We start from the raw sequence: 16,452 nt of genomic DNA, 5'->3' as shown, positions 1-16,452 counted from the left end.
CATACAACACAACATCCCAGCATACAAAGGTACTCTCCAGCCATCATATGTCCACTCCTGCCCTGTCCATTTCTCCTCTTTCTTTTTTATATTCCATAACCGTCCCTAAATCCATGCTTACTGTGGACAAATTATCATCTTTTGTGTGACAAAAAAGCAATGGAGCAAACTGCACATCATTTACAAATAAGTCATAAAGTACATTGGTGCAAACCGTAGTACAGATCGAACAGGTAAGCACGATGCCCAATTTATGTAATCACCATCCTGATTTGCAGCCAGATTGGAAGTGGTAGTCTTCAAAATTGAACTACTTCACACAAGTTGTAATTGCCTCTTAAAGCTGCCAAGTTAAAGGCCCTAGTGGATTTCAGTGAGCACCTGGTCAATTAATGCTAAAGTTCTACTTCCTCCAAAGAATGTTTTCCACCACTTGCCCTTCAGTGCGATGTACAAAACGTCCGTTAACTGCCACCAAAAATGTTGCTCGTGCTTTGGCGACATTCCGCCTGGGGACCTGCATCAGCAATTTCGCAATGCTCAATAAGAAAACGCAAATGCTCCTGAAACAAGATACTCCACTCCTGTATGGCTTAAGATTTGCTGAATGATGACCAAAGAGAGAACCCAATTGAAACCAGCATACTTTCCCGCAATTTCCTCCAGACTATCCCGGATCACACTATGCAGCCACCTGCTTAGTCTCATAATATTTGAGTACATTTGTCTCTTCTACAGGAATTTTGCTTGTGTAACACATTTCCTCTCCCTGTGAAACTCCCAAGAGCAATTTCTGAAGTTGAGAGGGCCACCATGACAGTTCAGTATATTTACATCAACTAACTTTAATTCCCTTTTGTTCACTTCCTGGTGTTTTACTTTGTCATACCTTTGCTACGCCCACCTATTCATAACATTAAAATCACGTTTCTTTGTCCCCTTTACTTCTTCCATCTGGCCCCCATCCTTAACCCTAGACTTCACCATAATGCTGTTTAGTTAATCTTTTAATTACATTTAGATACATTAAATATCACCGATTTAAAAAAAACAAGAAACAAAAATCTAGTAGCCTGTTTTACTGTATTGTAAACATTTTTTTATGGTTTTTATATTGATGCACATTTTATTATTGTTAATGATAATGTACTGTATTTGAAATGTGAATGATCATATTTTTGATCGATTGAATAAATAAAAATATCATTAACCCATAGTTGAATCATACAATGATTTTCATAATTTCTATTAAATTAATTTAAAAAAGGTACCTTATTCTAATGCTTCCTTGTGTCTATTCTATTTACCTTCATCTCCAACCATAAAGAAATTGTGGAGATTGGTAAATACTTTTAGACATTTCTCCCAGGACATCACCTAAAGATCTGTTGTCTCCCCACGCCTGTCCAACTAATATCTAGAATCACTAAATACACTTGTCTGATTCAGGAATCAGTATTCTCCAACAGGCCAACAATATGTAACATTGCCTAAACAAGTTGTCCATTTATTACATCACCATTCAAACCAGGCTCAATCTGCAGAATTGGTTGTCTGCCATTTTTCATATGTTAATTTCATAATAACTGAAAACATTCTCCTCAGTCTAAAATCCAAATGGAAAATTGACCAGATACATATTGAGGAATTAAAGATAAAAGGATTCTCTCCTTTTTATCACAGGTAGTAAAATCATTAAATTTCACATTATTCAACTCAATCACATTAATACCGCACATAAACAAACTAGCTTAATCACCAAATTGCAGTCCCCAAAACCAGCTAAAAACAGCAGGTTATGTTCTGATCATCGCTTGTCTGGATTTAAATATCCTCCAGTGTTCCACTCTCCTCATACACCACAAAGTAAGTCTGCCCTTCCACCATAAACACAAACAGAAATTCAACCTTATCTCCCCAATCCTACAAGAACTTCACTGATAATCCCTAAAAAAGATGGTTAAAATTCAAAATTGTCCGCCTTGCATTCAAAGCTATTTACTGGAACGATCCAGCAAACATAGCTAACCTACTCACCATTGCAGTGAACCGATCAAGCCTGAACAGTAAAGACATGTTGCTTAGCGAGACGTCCAAATCCAGGTCTTCTCTAGCCATGAACTGGAACAGCATCCTGTCTCTAGAACTCTCTCCCTGCTTAGCTGAGAACCTAAACTATCCTCCTATTCAGAAGGTAACACAAAATTGCACTTTGTTAACAAGCACTCCAACTAGATGTCTGAACCCTATGCACCTATTCACCCACCCCCTTTTGCATGCTGCTGAATGACTGCAGGACCGATGCACTGAACCTCCTTGACGGAAACATCTTTGATTAAAAAAACCTTATACCTACCTTATGTTTCTACTGTGATTTTCAATGTATTGTGTATGTTGGTTATTATGCAAAGCGCACTTTCTGATGGATACTTCTAACTGCAGATTCCTCAGCTTTTGAAAAACTGCAGGCACCAGACTAGATCGGGGTTTTATCAGTGGTTGCTCCTGTGTACCATCCTGACTATGCAGTAGCCATGCATTGCCTTGGAAAGGACAGTGCAGTGTTGCATATAGGTTCGCTCCCTGCCTACTGAAGTCAGATCCTTTCTTCCCAAACCCTTGGATGCAGATCTGGAACTGCACTCCCAACTTGTCGTTGGACCAACTCTAAATTCCAGATTACAACAGTGTCAGCGGAAATGTCTCCTCCTTAAGATTACAAGTGTTAAAGCTTGCCACCTCTGTGGGAATCAGATGTCATAGATCCATATGACGTTTGCCTGTGATGCCTACGTTCCAGTATGACTCCTAATCAGGAGACAAATGCTATCTGGTGCACCTAAAGGTGGTCAGGGTTAGAGGAATCAAAACTATGTAGCAGAACAAAGAAATGGTCATGGGATCCCACTCCACATGATAGGGTCACTTCTGCGCCAAGCTCCACGCTTGTTCCGAGTTGATAAAATCCATGTTGCACCTTGCACACAAAAATGCCCAGCAGGATTTGTCTCCCTCCTGCCACTCTGAATCAGAGGAGAGGCTGTGTAGTAGAGTATCCAAGAGTCTGAATCCAAGCCAATTCTGAGGCTGGTCCTGGCGCACCTCAAATTTCCCAGACTGTTTTTGACCCCATGGCACATAGAGTCCTTCAAAGGGGCCATGCTACAGATTTTCAAAGCAATGCCTAATCCTCCTGAGTGCTTTCGGGCACTATGGAGCAGCAGAGACCCCACCCACAGGCCCTTGCCAGGTGCTCAACCTCATTAGGCCTTCTCCAGGCTCCTTGCCACTGCCTGCAATAAATCAACCTGGCCCCAAAGGCCACGCTGTTCTTGATAATACAGGTGCCAAACCTGGCTCCAGCTGCGCCTGTAATGGATCCAGTGCCAATGCTGATTTCCGACCCGAAGTCAACTATGGCTCACGCTGGACCCATGTTACACTATTAAACTCCCAGCCTTTTCCTCAACACCAATACTAGAGGAGGATGCAAACCCTGTTTGACTCAGATTCATACACAGTCCAGGCACTTAAAAATTTGCCACATTGTTGCTTTAACTCAGTTTCTGGCTCAGCTTTACGAGGTTTGTTTGCTTTCACACCCACAGGCGATACCAGTCACCAACTCTTGAATTTCAAAGACCGTTTTTTGTAGCCCCACAGAACTATACCCATTACATGGTAGAAGTGGCGTTGACACTTTTGGGTTACTAACAGTCTCTAAACATGGATCCAGGGACACCGTGGTGATTAGAAACAAACCATTTTTGGGTGGGGGGGCGTGGCCAGCCAAGATGTTAAAGTGGACGTAATCCGTGAAGGCTCTGCTGCTGACTTATCACAAGTTAACTATTTATCGCAATTAATGACTCAATTATATCCCCTGTGCTGACTCAGTAGTGCAGAGCCTGTCTTCAGTGCCTAGGGAGATTATTTTATAGCCTTGCCGTCCGCAATTGGGGTGGATGCAGAGCGTACCCTATGAGACAACATGGCGGTTTGCAGTCCCAGCGGCAGGGCCTCCATTGACATTTACAGAGGGAGCTCTGTTCATGCTGAGCCTGCATCATCCCACGGCAGCCTGGAGGTTAGGAGAAACAACTGGGTAGCCCCGGGAAGCTCAGAGGGAGAAGATGCGGTGGCCCGAACCTCCCCCGCAACCCCACCTACCAGCAAGCCGACAGGTGAGGGCGCACAGTACAGCATGGAGGGCCCGCGCTGCGAGAGTTTGGGGGAGGGTGTTGGTGTGGCATCCTCCCCCCCACCCCCTTTAGTCCAGTAGTCCAGTTTTCCTGGCTCTGTGTCTTGGGTGGCCCTCCAGAGACCTTGTGGGGCTTTTGCCTGACCCCGTTATGGAGTTGACTGGGGACCGCCGTGACTGTGGCAGAGGGGGTTAAGTGTTACTGACCTTCCACAGACAATGATCCCCCAATGTAGATATCTGCTGGTGCCACCTTCTGACCGCTGATATTTAAAGGCCCTGAGAACAGGGCTTTAGACTTTTCTTGTGCCTGACCTAAATATGGCGGACAGGGATGTGGAATTCCGATAGCCCGACGCCCGGGACATATTGTTTGGGGTCAAGGGCAACAAGTTTTCATGTGTATTTTGTCCTTGGGACAAGTAGGCCCAACCCCCTACAGCACAAACCCTTCGGCTGCCAGTTTACTGTACCACATTATGGATCAGGAAAGGGCAATGTCTGCAGTTAAGGTAATATTTGTGTCCATGTGTTAAATGCTGTTCAAGCTTGTATTTATGGTTCATTAATGCAAAGCCTTTATTAATAGGGTGAGCACTAAAAGTAAATGTTGTAAGCTCGGCCTGCACTACTGACGGTGGTTCCAGTATAAATGTGTACACACGTTTTCAAAGTTTAGTAATATGAGGTTATGTGTAATGCTCCCAGAATGCTCTCTGATTATATGCAAATATTTGCAGAAGCTTGAAAGCAAGAGTGATGATTCTTTGCTTTCAAAATAAAATGTTCACAAAAAAATGCAAGTAGGAAAAAAAAACTTTTGCTAAACTACTGTAAGATTTTAGGTACCATATCTTTGCTGCATCATTTAGTAACATGTTGATGTATGCTTGTATTTCCCAAAAATATTCATAATGGAAAAGCAGTGTAACCAGTTTAAATATGATTGTGGGAAACAAAAATTAACAAGCATTGGCAAAGCCAGTAGGTCTGAAATTGGTGGTCAGCCTTTTGGTTTTGTCAATGCGTGACTTCAAATCAAATCAAAAATAACTTTATTCGGTTATTATGCTGAGAATAGCCATAAAAGTACAGTTTAAAACACATTTACAATATATATTAAAAAATTGTAAAAAAAAAAGAAGTCAACCTTCATTAAAATAAGTAATAACATTTCATACATGAATTGATTTCCGTGATTTAAAAACGTTTTTTAAAAAAGCGGAAACAGATGCAACAGTAAATATATTGTCTAATTTCTGAATGGCCAGAAATGCAGGGCGACATTGCCTAAGTTCCATACTCTTTAATATTGGTACTATCCATCTTCTCCTCGGTATTGAGTAGAACTTACAGAAGAACAAAATATGTATGTCTGATTGACTAGACATATCAAGGTTCAAGAAATACTTTATTCGGTTCATTTACAAAAATCATAAAAGTGTACAAACTTCAAGAATAGGTCCCCTAAAAATACGTTATTTTTCTTTAAAAGAAAATGTAAATACAGACAATTATAAATATCATTCTAAAATTTATCTGACTGCTCTCTTCCAATTTATTCTTTTGCTCAATCTCATAACTATGGTCAGAAAATTCGCAATATTAAAAATTTCCCAAGTATTTGACAGCAATTGCAGGTACAGAAGGGCCGGTCTGACCTGTCTGAAGCCTTTATCTTTAATTAGGGGTAATATGAACTTTTTCCTTATTGGGATAAAATATGTGCAAAAGAACAAGAAGTGCGTGGTGTCCATAATGGAGAATCCGTCACAAGGACAAATTTCGAAATCTTTCACATTAGTCCAACCCGGACGACCTGTAATAAGAAGATGCATTTTGTTCAACCTAAATCTGGTCAACAAGAATCTATGATTGGAATTGTTAACCACTCTCAAATACAATTCCATCTCCCCAGAATTTGTTAACAACTGATGCGCTCTTACAGTAGGTTTAGACAATTCTTTGTCTTACCTTTCTAGTCCCATAATGAGCCTATATGTATGTTTTACCCCTTTCACATCCCCCTTAACTAATTTGGATGGCTGACTATACAATTCGGGTCGACCTAAAGTATCCGCTATCTTTTTAATATAGTTCAGCCACGGAATGGAATTGCATCGCTCAAGGGCTAGGCAGTCCTTTAATACCTCATGATTTAATTGTAGATCTGCATTCAACCACACTGTGATCCATTTTAAGAGTGGTGCAATTGCAATTCGGTCCACCAAGTATTCCAACCCACATTCTTGGTGGACAATAAACCCCGGTGTGGATTGGGGTACAGATAAAATACTCTTTATGAACTTGTCTTCCACACACTGCAGCGATTTTACATTTTTAAAAACCCCATAAGTCTGCTCCATACAAGGTCAAAGAGACACATTTAGCGTCATACACCTTTAAAACAGCCTGCAGTGGTTTCACGCCTAATTTCCGCGCAAATCCTAATACTGACAGGATTGCCCTAGACAGAACATTACGCTTGGCTGCCAATTGAGGCAGCCATGAAAAACTATCATCGAAAATAACCCCTAGATATGGAAATCTAGAGACTTTGGACAAAACATTTCCGTTACAATGCAAATTCTTCATTTCTTTGCCCTTCGGTCCAACAGTCATTACATGGGATTTAGAATAATTAACACTTAAATCTAAAACTTTCATAAAATGAGTTTAAAAGCAACTGTAATCCTACCATGGTACGTGCCAAAAGAGCTATATCATCTGCAGAAAGTAATGCCGGTATCGTAAACTTACCCGCCCTCGGTATGTCCTTACATGCTTTCCCTAGGACCACACCGAGGTCATTAACATAAAGGGTAAAAAGAAGGGGGGGCTAAAATACAGCCTTGCCTGACCCCACTCAGAATCTCGATCTTGCCCGTACAGTTACCCTGGCTGTCATACCTAACTGTAGCAGTAAGGTCCCTGTGAAGATCTGCCAGGAAGTACACAATGTTTTCATCAATGCCTAGTTTTAGGAGTATGAGCCACAGCTTTGATCTATTTACTCGATCAAAGGCCGATGAGAGGTCCATAAATGCTATGTGTAATGAACCCTTTTTGGCAATTGTGTACTTCCCGATTAAAAGTTGGAGATTAAGGCATTGGTCTATAGTACCACGACCCTTCCTGAATCCAAATTGGAGAACCGAAAGAGTGTTTGTCTTTTCCAATTTGTCACAGAGTTTACTCAGGACCACTCGTCCTAAGACCTTTACTGCAGAATCAATGAGCGAGATCGGGCGATAGTTGCTGGGATCCCCTCTATTACCTTTTTTGAATATTGTCACAATAACTGATTCTGACCAAGTAGTTGGAATACCGGATTTACAAACTCTATTAAAAACATTAGCTAAAACTTTGGACCATAACTTAACATCTGATTTGAAGAGGTCAGCAGGAACGCCATCTGGGCCCGGGGCCTTATTGCTAGTCATTTTCCCTAAGGCGTCTGCCACCTCTTCCACCGTGACCGAAAAAGTATATGGATACAGAGTGACAACGGGTGAGCCCTTCTCACCCGAATTTGTCACCTCATAAACTGATTTAAAATGCGAGAGCCATGACTGTTCCTGTATGTTGCAATCTAACACATGATTACAAACATCATTAAAAAAGGGTTTGTTAACAACGGACCAGAATTTAGCACTATTCAGCACATCAATGGAGGTCAGATCATCCCAAGCTGTTTCCCTAATCTCGCGCTTTCTGGTCTCTACGGCCCTTTTATATGATTTTCTTAGGGAGGCCACAAGTGACCTATCTACTGGGTTACCCCTCAGGGCTATTCGTAGTTTTTGATGAGCATGTGTACATTTATGGTCAAACCAGCCGACCCCCTCCGGGTCTTTAGCATGACCTGGACATTTAAGATCAGCCCCTATTTGAGTACAGACTATTTGGTACGCATCTAAAACCTCCTGATCCCCTGCTTCCAAATCCCTACATATATCCAACTCCCTACCTACATTAGCCCTGAGATTAATGGTAAATTCTTCAGGGACAACCTTACCCCATCTTAATCTTCGGCCCTGGTCCATTGGGACTAAATCTTTCTTGCCAGCCCTGTTCTGACCTTTCTCAGGGACACTAATAAAATCTGCAACTCTAAGGGTTACAGGGTTGTGATCGCTAAAGTGAGACCACTCGGCACTATAACTCTTAATAATATTCCCTAATGAAAGACTGATAAAAATATAATCAATATTTGAGCCTTTTCCTCTGCCTTTAAAGGTAGGTATGTTTTCATCTTCCCTTTGTGGGAGCATCAGACCATGATCAGCCAACATTTTTTCAAGAAATACCCCCTGTGCTGAATGCTCAAAATGAACTTCCCCTTGCTCTATGGGTCCCAACTGGTCCAGAGATAAGCAATTTTCTGGGCACCCATGAATATTAAAATCACCCAGGAGAATAATAGAGCAATGATACTGATTTACCTCACTATATTTGTCCAGGAAATAGTCGAGAGAAGCCAGTTGGTCAGTCAGGCCAGATCTATTGTAAGAATTATAAAAATTCACAATTAAAATGTTACATGCCCCGTCACAAGCAATTTGTACAGCTAAACAATAAGGGAGACCAGTTTCTATCTGTGTATGTATCCCTGGGATGGTGGCCACAATCAACGTCGCTAACCCCCCCCCCTTTGCCCTCCCCAAGACCGAGGCTATTGCCGGAAGGAAATAAGTAGAATAGCCATCTAAACTTAAATTATTTTCTAGGTCCCAAGTTTCTTGTAACCCAATGATGTCCACTGTCCCCATGAACTCTCTCCAAATGGGATCGTCCAATTTGTTACGCAAGCCAGCAATATTCCAGGTTACAAATGTTATATCAGTAATAGTCAGAGAATGAACTAGCCTATCCAATACTCCCGTCGTCCCCACTGGGGTGATTACATCCTCATTTGGCATCATGGCATTTGGAGCCTGGGTCTCACCCACCTCCCGGGGACCGGGTATGACTCGATTCCCTAAGCTATGCCAGAGTCAATCTATCCAGCCTAAGTTGGACAGAGCATCATACTGATTGAAGACCGGGACATTAAAAAGATTATCTGTTCCCAAGGTGTGACGAGGGTTATGTTGGGGATAACCTCTGTACAATAGGGGAACGGATGATGTCTTAGCGAGGTGCCTCCTTTGGGCCCAATTTCTCCCAGGGGGTTGCACAGGAAAATTCTCCATACCAGCCATTTGGGGGGGCATGAGTAGAAATAGTTCAGATCAAAGGTCATAATTCCACCCCCATTAATATGATTCGGGAAACCGCTAATGAACTGAACTACACGTGGATTTCTAAAGTTCACTATAATGCAGTCTCCTTCAATGTCCTTTGCCTTCTGGCCTAACCAGCCAACCCGTCTCACATTTATTATTTCCCCGTGTAGGTCTCGTCTCAGAGGCCGGTTTTTCCCTAACCAAAACATCACCTTGTTTTTTAGTTCATGGTAAGACTTTTCCCTATTGTTCACCCACTCTGGAACCCCCACCAGGACAAATCACAAGTGGATAAGACTCCTCAGGGAGATCAATTCCCTTATTATTACTCACACCATTGGATACCATAGGCGCCACTTTAACTTGGGTATTGTCGATTGTCTGTGTACTTCTCGGGGTTATCTGACAGTGGTTGTCAGCTGTGTTACCTGTCTGTGTATCACTTACTGCCTGAAATGGCATTCCTTTAGTTTTCCCCCCCCCCAGGTTTAAAGTCTGTACTACTCCCTTTAACTGGTTTTTCCTTAAGAGAGGGCTTCTGGTTTTCGGAGGATTAACTAAAGTAGGTACGCTATTTTGTGGCTGTTGTACTTCCCCCAAATTTTTAAGCATGTTTGAGTTAACGAGAGTAACATTTTGAAGGGCATCTAACTGCGTGCCTATCCTTCTAAGTCGTTCGACTATTGGGGAGAGAAGTGATTTTAGCAGGCATTCAATCTTTCCTAATAAACAAACAGTGTCTCCAGTTCCACCTGGGCCAACATCTATTTTGTCAGGAATGGAATTGACTTGGGAGGACACATGATTCACCTGTTTTTGTTGCTTCTCAGAGTGCCCCCCTTATAACCGGGTAATGTAACTTTAGTCCTCTTGCGGCTCCCCCCCTTCAGTGCTATGCCACAGCGTTTACGCTTCAAGGCCGGTGCTGGCGTACTTTCTAGGGATTTGTGTGCCGCTCGATGTTCTAATGCTGGCTCAATACTTTTCCTAACCCCAGTATCAGTACTCGGATATGCCATAAAAGAAACCAGGCTAGCATCCACCCCACTTATGTCAGAAATAACAGACTGCTCCATATTAGTATGAATTAAAGGGGCACTCTGGATCTGAGCCGACGTTGGTGACGCTGCAAGGGCAATATTCCCAAGTGACGATCTTTTTTGAAAGGGCGGGATCAAGGGATAGACGTCGCACCGTGTGGTCAATCTCCTTTTCCAGAACCGAAGCGGCCATGGTGATAAAAGCGTCTATGGGACCTATAATCCCCCCTGTCCCTCCCTTGCTACTCAGTTTCTGGCCTTTCAATGATTTTGATGCCATACTTCCTCCCTCACAGGCAAAACTCTATATTTGTCAAATGCTATAATGCCACTCTACAGATGGGGATAACAATACAGTACTTTACGTGGCTTTCTTCTTCCCTCCACCAACGAGAAGTCCGAGTCCGTCAACCAAAGGGAGTGGCCCAGTCCAGTCTCCTTCAGTCTCTGACTGTCTCAGACTGTCCGCCCTTTGTCCGGGCTTCGTCCCGCGCGCGTCCCGCTGTGCGCGGGTCCTGTGATGATTTTATTCACCTGGTCCGGGTGTGCTGGGCGTGGCATAGGACCCCACTGCCTTGTGGGCGCTGTAGTGCGTTCTTAGATGTTCGCCCTGGTGCAGGAATAAACGAGTGTTTCCCGCAAATCGGGAAACGCGAGAAGTTGCAGCAAACTTTTAAAGAGCTGTTAAAGGGCTTTTCAGAGCTGCCCCGATCCGTGACAACAGCCAGCAACCAAACAGAGTGTTCTCCTGCTGTGCGCGGGTCCTGTGATGATTTTATTCACCTGGTCTGGGTGTGCTGGGCGTGGCATAGGACCCCACTGCCTTGAGGGCGCTGTAGTGCGTTCTTAGATTTTCGCCCTGGTGCAGGAATAAACGAGTGTTTTCCGCGGCTGGAAACGCGAGAAGTTGCAGCAAACTTTTAAAGAGCTGTTAAAGGGCTTTTCAGAGCTGCCCCGATCCGTGACAACAGCCAGCAACCAAACCGAGTGTTCTCCTGCTGTGCGCGGGTCCTGTGATGATTTTATTCACCTGATCCGGGTGTGCTGGGCGTGGCATAGGACCCCACTGCCTTGTGGGCGCTGTAGTGCATTCTTAGATGTTCGCCCTGGTGCATGAATAAACGAGTGTTTCCCGCGAAGGAAACGCGAGAAGTTGCAGCAAACTTTTAAAGAGCTGTTAAAGGGCTTTTCAGAGCTGCCCCGATCCGTGACAACAGCCAGCAACCAAACAGAGTGTTCTCCTGCTGTGCGCGGGTCCTGTGATGATTTTATTCACCTGATCCGGGTGTGCTGGGCGTGGCATAGGACCCCACTGCCTTGTGGGCGCTGTAGTGCGTTCTTAGATGTTCGCCCTGGTGCAGGAATAAACGAGTGTTTCCCGCAAATCGGGAAACGCGAGAAGTTGCAGCAAACTTTTAAAGAGCTGTTAAAGGGCTTTTCAGAGCTGCCCCGATCCGTGACAACAGCCAGCAACCAAACAGAGTGTTCTCCTGCTGTGCGCGGGTCCTGTGATGATTTTATTCACCTGGTCTGGGTGTGCTGGGCGTGGCATAGGACCCCACTGCCTTGAGGGCGCTGTAGTGCGTTCTTAGATTTTCGCTCTGGTGCAGGAATAAACGAGTGTTTTCCGCGGCTGGAAACGCGAGAAGTTGCAGCAAACTTTTAAAGAGCTGTTAAAGGGCTTTTCAGAGCTGCCCCGATCCGTGACAACAGCCAGCAACCAAACAGAGTGTTCTCCTGCTGTGCGCGGGTCCTGTGATGATTTTATTCACCTGATCCGGGTGTGCTGGGCGTGGCATAGGACCCCACTGCCTTGTGGGCGCTGTAGTGCATTCTTAGATGTTCGCCCTGGTGCATGAATAAACGAGTGTTTCCCGCGAAGGAAACGCGAGAAGTTGCAGCAAACTTTTAAAGAGCTGTTAAAGGGCTTTTCAGAGCTGCCCCGATCCGTGACAACAGCCAGCAACCAAACAGAGTGTTCTCCCCTAGACATATCATCGCATGGACATTTATAAAATTGTCTTGTCCAGTCATTCTTCTTGGGGAAGCTTAGAAATCTAAATGTATTTATTTATTTATTTAGGCATTTGTTAAGTGCACTATCACCATTGCAGGCATCCTGGCTCTGACTGGATCAGAGAGAGGCGTGAAAGTGAAACACAGGAGCGGGAGTTATCAGACAGTTGTTTTGGGGAATAACCAGGTTTTGATCCTTCTCCTGAATTGGAGAAGTTCAGAGATGTGCCTAATATCAGCTGGGAGCGTATTCCAGAGCTTGGCAGCTGTTACCTCAAAGGATCTGCCTCCGGATCTGACTCTCTTGAATCTGGGAACGACTGCCAGCTTGGCCTCAGAGGAGCGAAGCTGCCTGGCTGGAGTGTACCAAGCAAATTTCGATTGTAGGGAGGCAGGGCCAATTCCATGGAGCGCCCTAAATGCTATACAAAGGGCTTTGAATTGTACTCTCTGCCTCACCGGCAACCAGTGGAGTTTGCTCAGAGAGGATGACCCGTGTGCTCTTCTAGGAAGCCCCAAGGCCAGCTTAGCAGCTGCTGATTGGACCCTTTGGAGCCTGTCCAGCAAGAATCCAGGGGATCCCAGAAGAAAGGCATTGCAATAGTCCAATCTGCTGAGGATGGTACATCTTACCACTTGGACGCGAGCATGTGGGGGAAGGAGAGGAAGGACCTTCCTTAGGGAACGGAGGATGGCAAAACAGCAAGCAGTAATCTTATGGATATGCGTCTCCAAACTGAGCCTATGGTCCAGCAAGACCCCTAGGTTACGGACTGATTCCACCGGCCGGACTGTAGTCCCAGTTTCAGGGGGCCAGAAATTATCAGGGAAAGGCCCGGGAATCTTAGTTCCAGCGCTAAAGAGCACCTCCGTTTTCCCTGCGTTGAACTGAAGGGAGTTGTCCTTAAGCCAACGAGAGGTGTCACGCAAGCAGTTGTGAAAGACCTCAACCGATGTAGAATCCTCTCCCTCCAGGGAGAGGATCATTTGCGTGTCGTCGGCGTAGTTGACAATTTTAATATTAAAGCTTTTAATTAGCGTAATCAAAGGTATGAGGTAAAGGTTAAAAAGGATTGGGCTAATTGCTGAGCCCTGGGGGACCCCATGTGAAATCAAAGTAAAAGCTGACTGAAAAGGAGGGATGGACACCGCCTGCTGCCTATCCTGCAGAAATGAGTGGAACCACTGCACTGCCGACCCTCTTACTCCCGCCTCAAGCAACCGCTTCAGCAAAATCTTATGGTTCACAGTGTCAAAGGCGGCAGACATGTCAAGCAGGATCAAAAACGTTGCCTGCCTTCTGTCTGCACGCCTTTGAAGCTCGTCCATAGCGATGATTAGGGCGTTCTCGGTTCAGTGGGCGGGCCGGAAACCGAATTGATCAACATCTAATAGTTGATGACGTTCCAGATGGTTGGAGAGGGTGTTGCTAACCCATCTTTCGACAATCTTGGCTGGGAATGGTAACAGGGAGATGGGACGGTAGTTTTTTGAACAGTCCGGGTCGAGAGAGGGCTTTTTTAGCAAAGGAGAAACTAGCGCCCGCTTCCATTGAGCTGGAACAGTCCCAGTCGCAAGAGATTGATTGCAGATAAGATGGAGGGATGGAAAAAGTTCCTTCTCAAATTCCTTCCATATTTTATGTGGAACAGGGTCTAAGGGAGACCCCGAGGAAATCTCTCTGGCTAGTTTACCGAATGCTTCGTACGTAAGAGGTGGAAACTCGAGTAAAAGATCATTCGAAGCCAAGGTTGGCCCTGCAAGTTGGTCCACTGAGGATCCCAGTCTCAGGTCGGGGGAAGGGATAGAGTCTGGCGAGACTTCCAGATCCCTAATGATGAGATCAATTTTTTCCTTGAAGAAAACAGCAAGGTTCTCGCAGAGTTCTTGAGATGGAATGATGGAGTTTTTGGCACATTCCGGGTTGGTGACGCTATTCAGTATATTAAAAATGTTTCTGGAGCTGTTGGTGGAGTTACAAATCATGGAGAAGTAGTAATCTGCTTTTGATTTTTTAATCAGGTTCTTATATTCACGAACTTTATTTTTCCACTGCTCCTTAAGGGTTTCTGAATAGTCACGTCTCCACCTAAAATATTTAACCTGAATCGTGTTAGTAAAAACCTTTCAAAGTCCTTCATATATATCTTAACATATGGTTGGGTGTTAAAAGTAGTCATTATTAGATGATGAGCCACCACAGTAGTTTTTGTCATCTCACAGATAGTTTTACAATCACTCAGGTATGTCATACAAAGATTTTTAAGCTCTTTCCTTGAGACATTACACATCAATGGAGGATCGCTAAAATACTCCTGATGGTCAATTCTTTATAAGAAACATCTTTACATAGTGCAGCCACTTAATCTTACTAGCATTATTAATATTCATTGCATCCTTCAAAATGGAACGATTAAAAACACACTCTTCAGTAGGCCATACCCTGCAATGCGTGACTTGTTTAGGCATAGTTTTTGTAACACCTTATCGGTGTGGGAGCTGCTGGGCCCTCACCATTCTAATGATCATTGGCAAAAGCAAAAATAGTTTTTGGTCTCAAAAAGCACACATTGCCACAGCAGTTCAGGGCACTGAACCAAATTACTTTGAGTGCCAATATGGTCCTTGTAAAAGAGCAGAATACGGTCACTTACAGTGAAGCTAGCTGATAGACCGAGAGAAAGAGGAAGAGAGACAGAATTTTATTAAGCACAAAAGGTCATGGTTGACGCCAGGCCTAATTAGAGGCCCAATTATTAAAGAAAGTCTCAAAAGTACATCCATGGTATGTATCCTTGCATTAAGTGCATATGCAGTTTCCGTGAATTCACAATAATTTACAGAAGTAGGCCAAGAAATAGTACTCCTAGAAAATATTTGTGAACTGCATTTTAGCATGAGCAAATGTGCATGTGTAGATTTGCTCGTGTAAAAATCTGAATGTTTTAAGTTCACTTTTCCTCCAACCACTTTTTTTCCCCAACCCTGGAAGATGTTTTACGTCTGCCCCTGTCAGGAGTACATTTCCAACCTTTTTCAGTACGGGAAAAGATTAGAAAAGAGTTGGTGCAAACACTTAAAACACGCAAGTTAGTCGGTTTGCACAGACTCAAAAGGGCATTCCAACCCTTGAACTATTGCTTACCACTACCTTCAGCCGCCGTATGTAGACCTGAAGAAACGTAGCAACATAAGGGAATTGCTAGTATTCAACCCTACTATGGTACGAGCCCTGGCATAATTAGAGAGGCTATATCAGAACTCTTATATAATGAGATTGCTGCAGTAATTTGTCGCCGCATTACATGGCACAAAAGGGACAAGTGGATTTTGTTATAGGACAAGTAGATTTATGAAGCAACCTGCCCCATGGACAAGTAGATATTTTATTAAATTCCACACCCCTGGCGGAATATTTTTGGAGCAGTTGCTAACTACAGAGCGCCATGTTGATCTCCTCTGTGTGTCTCTGGAACTAACACCTTACAGAGAAGAGCCTGAGAAGTTGTTTCAAGGGCGCCATGCTCTCCTCGTGGCCACATAACCCCTGAAGCACCTACATGCCAGAATACACCTGGGACTGCTGTCCTCGACTTGGTGACTCTCCCTTAAGTGCCCACAAGCTGCTATTTAGGGTCCGTTTCACGGCGGGACCTCCACCACTTTTCATTGGAATCATCCCAGGATAAGAGGAGGACGGCCCCCTGTAAAAAATAGTACAGTACTGCCCCACGTTGAATATTGTAAAGTGGTAGACAGAGGCTTCTAGGCTAGACACCAGTAGTACCTACCAGCCACTTACACTACCCACCTCCAGACTTGACTTTTAATTCCCTGGGGTAGCCACAACAATAATCAATGACCGATGCCTTCCCTGTTGATTTGTTGGGAGCCCCAAGCATATGTATCAGACATTGTCATGGCTGCTCCTCAACACTATTGAGCAATATCTACAAGGCATTTCTCC

The 16,452-nt window shown here is 44.1% G+C and overlaps 1 protein-coding gene across 1 annotated transcript in view; it reads left to right on the top strand.

Annotated features, from left to right (window-relative positions):
• SCYL3 (SCY1 like pseudokinase 3) overlaps positions 1-16,452 on the top strand; it is a 1,105,028-nt gene that overhangs the window by 901,155 nt on the left and 187,421 nt on the right. The gene's annotated exons all lie outside the window — the stretch shown is intronic.

The sequence above is a fragment of the Triturus cristatus genome, chromosome 4_2, assembly GCF_964204655.1.
Source record: "Triturus cristatus chromosome 4_2, aTriCri1.1, whole genome shotgun sequence".
Classification (NCBI taxonomy): Eukaryota; Metazoa; Chordata; class Amphibia; order Caudata; family Salamandridae; genus Triturus; species Triturus cristatus.
The sequence above is the reverse complement of the archived record's forward strand: the minus strand, read 5'-3'. Positions and strand labels throughout refer to the sequence as shown.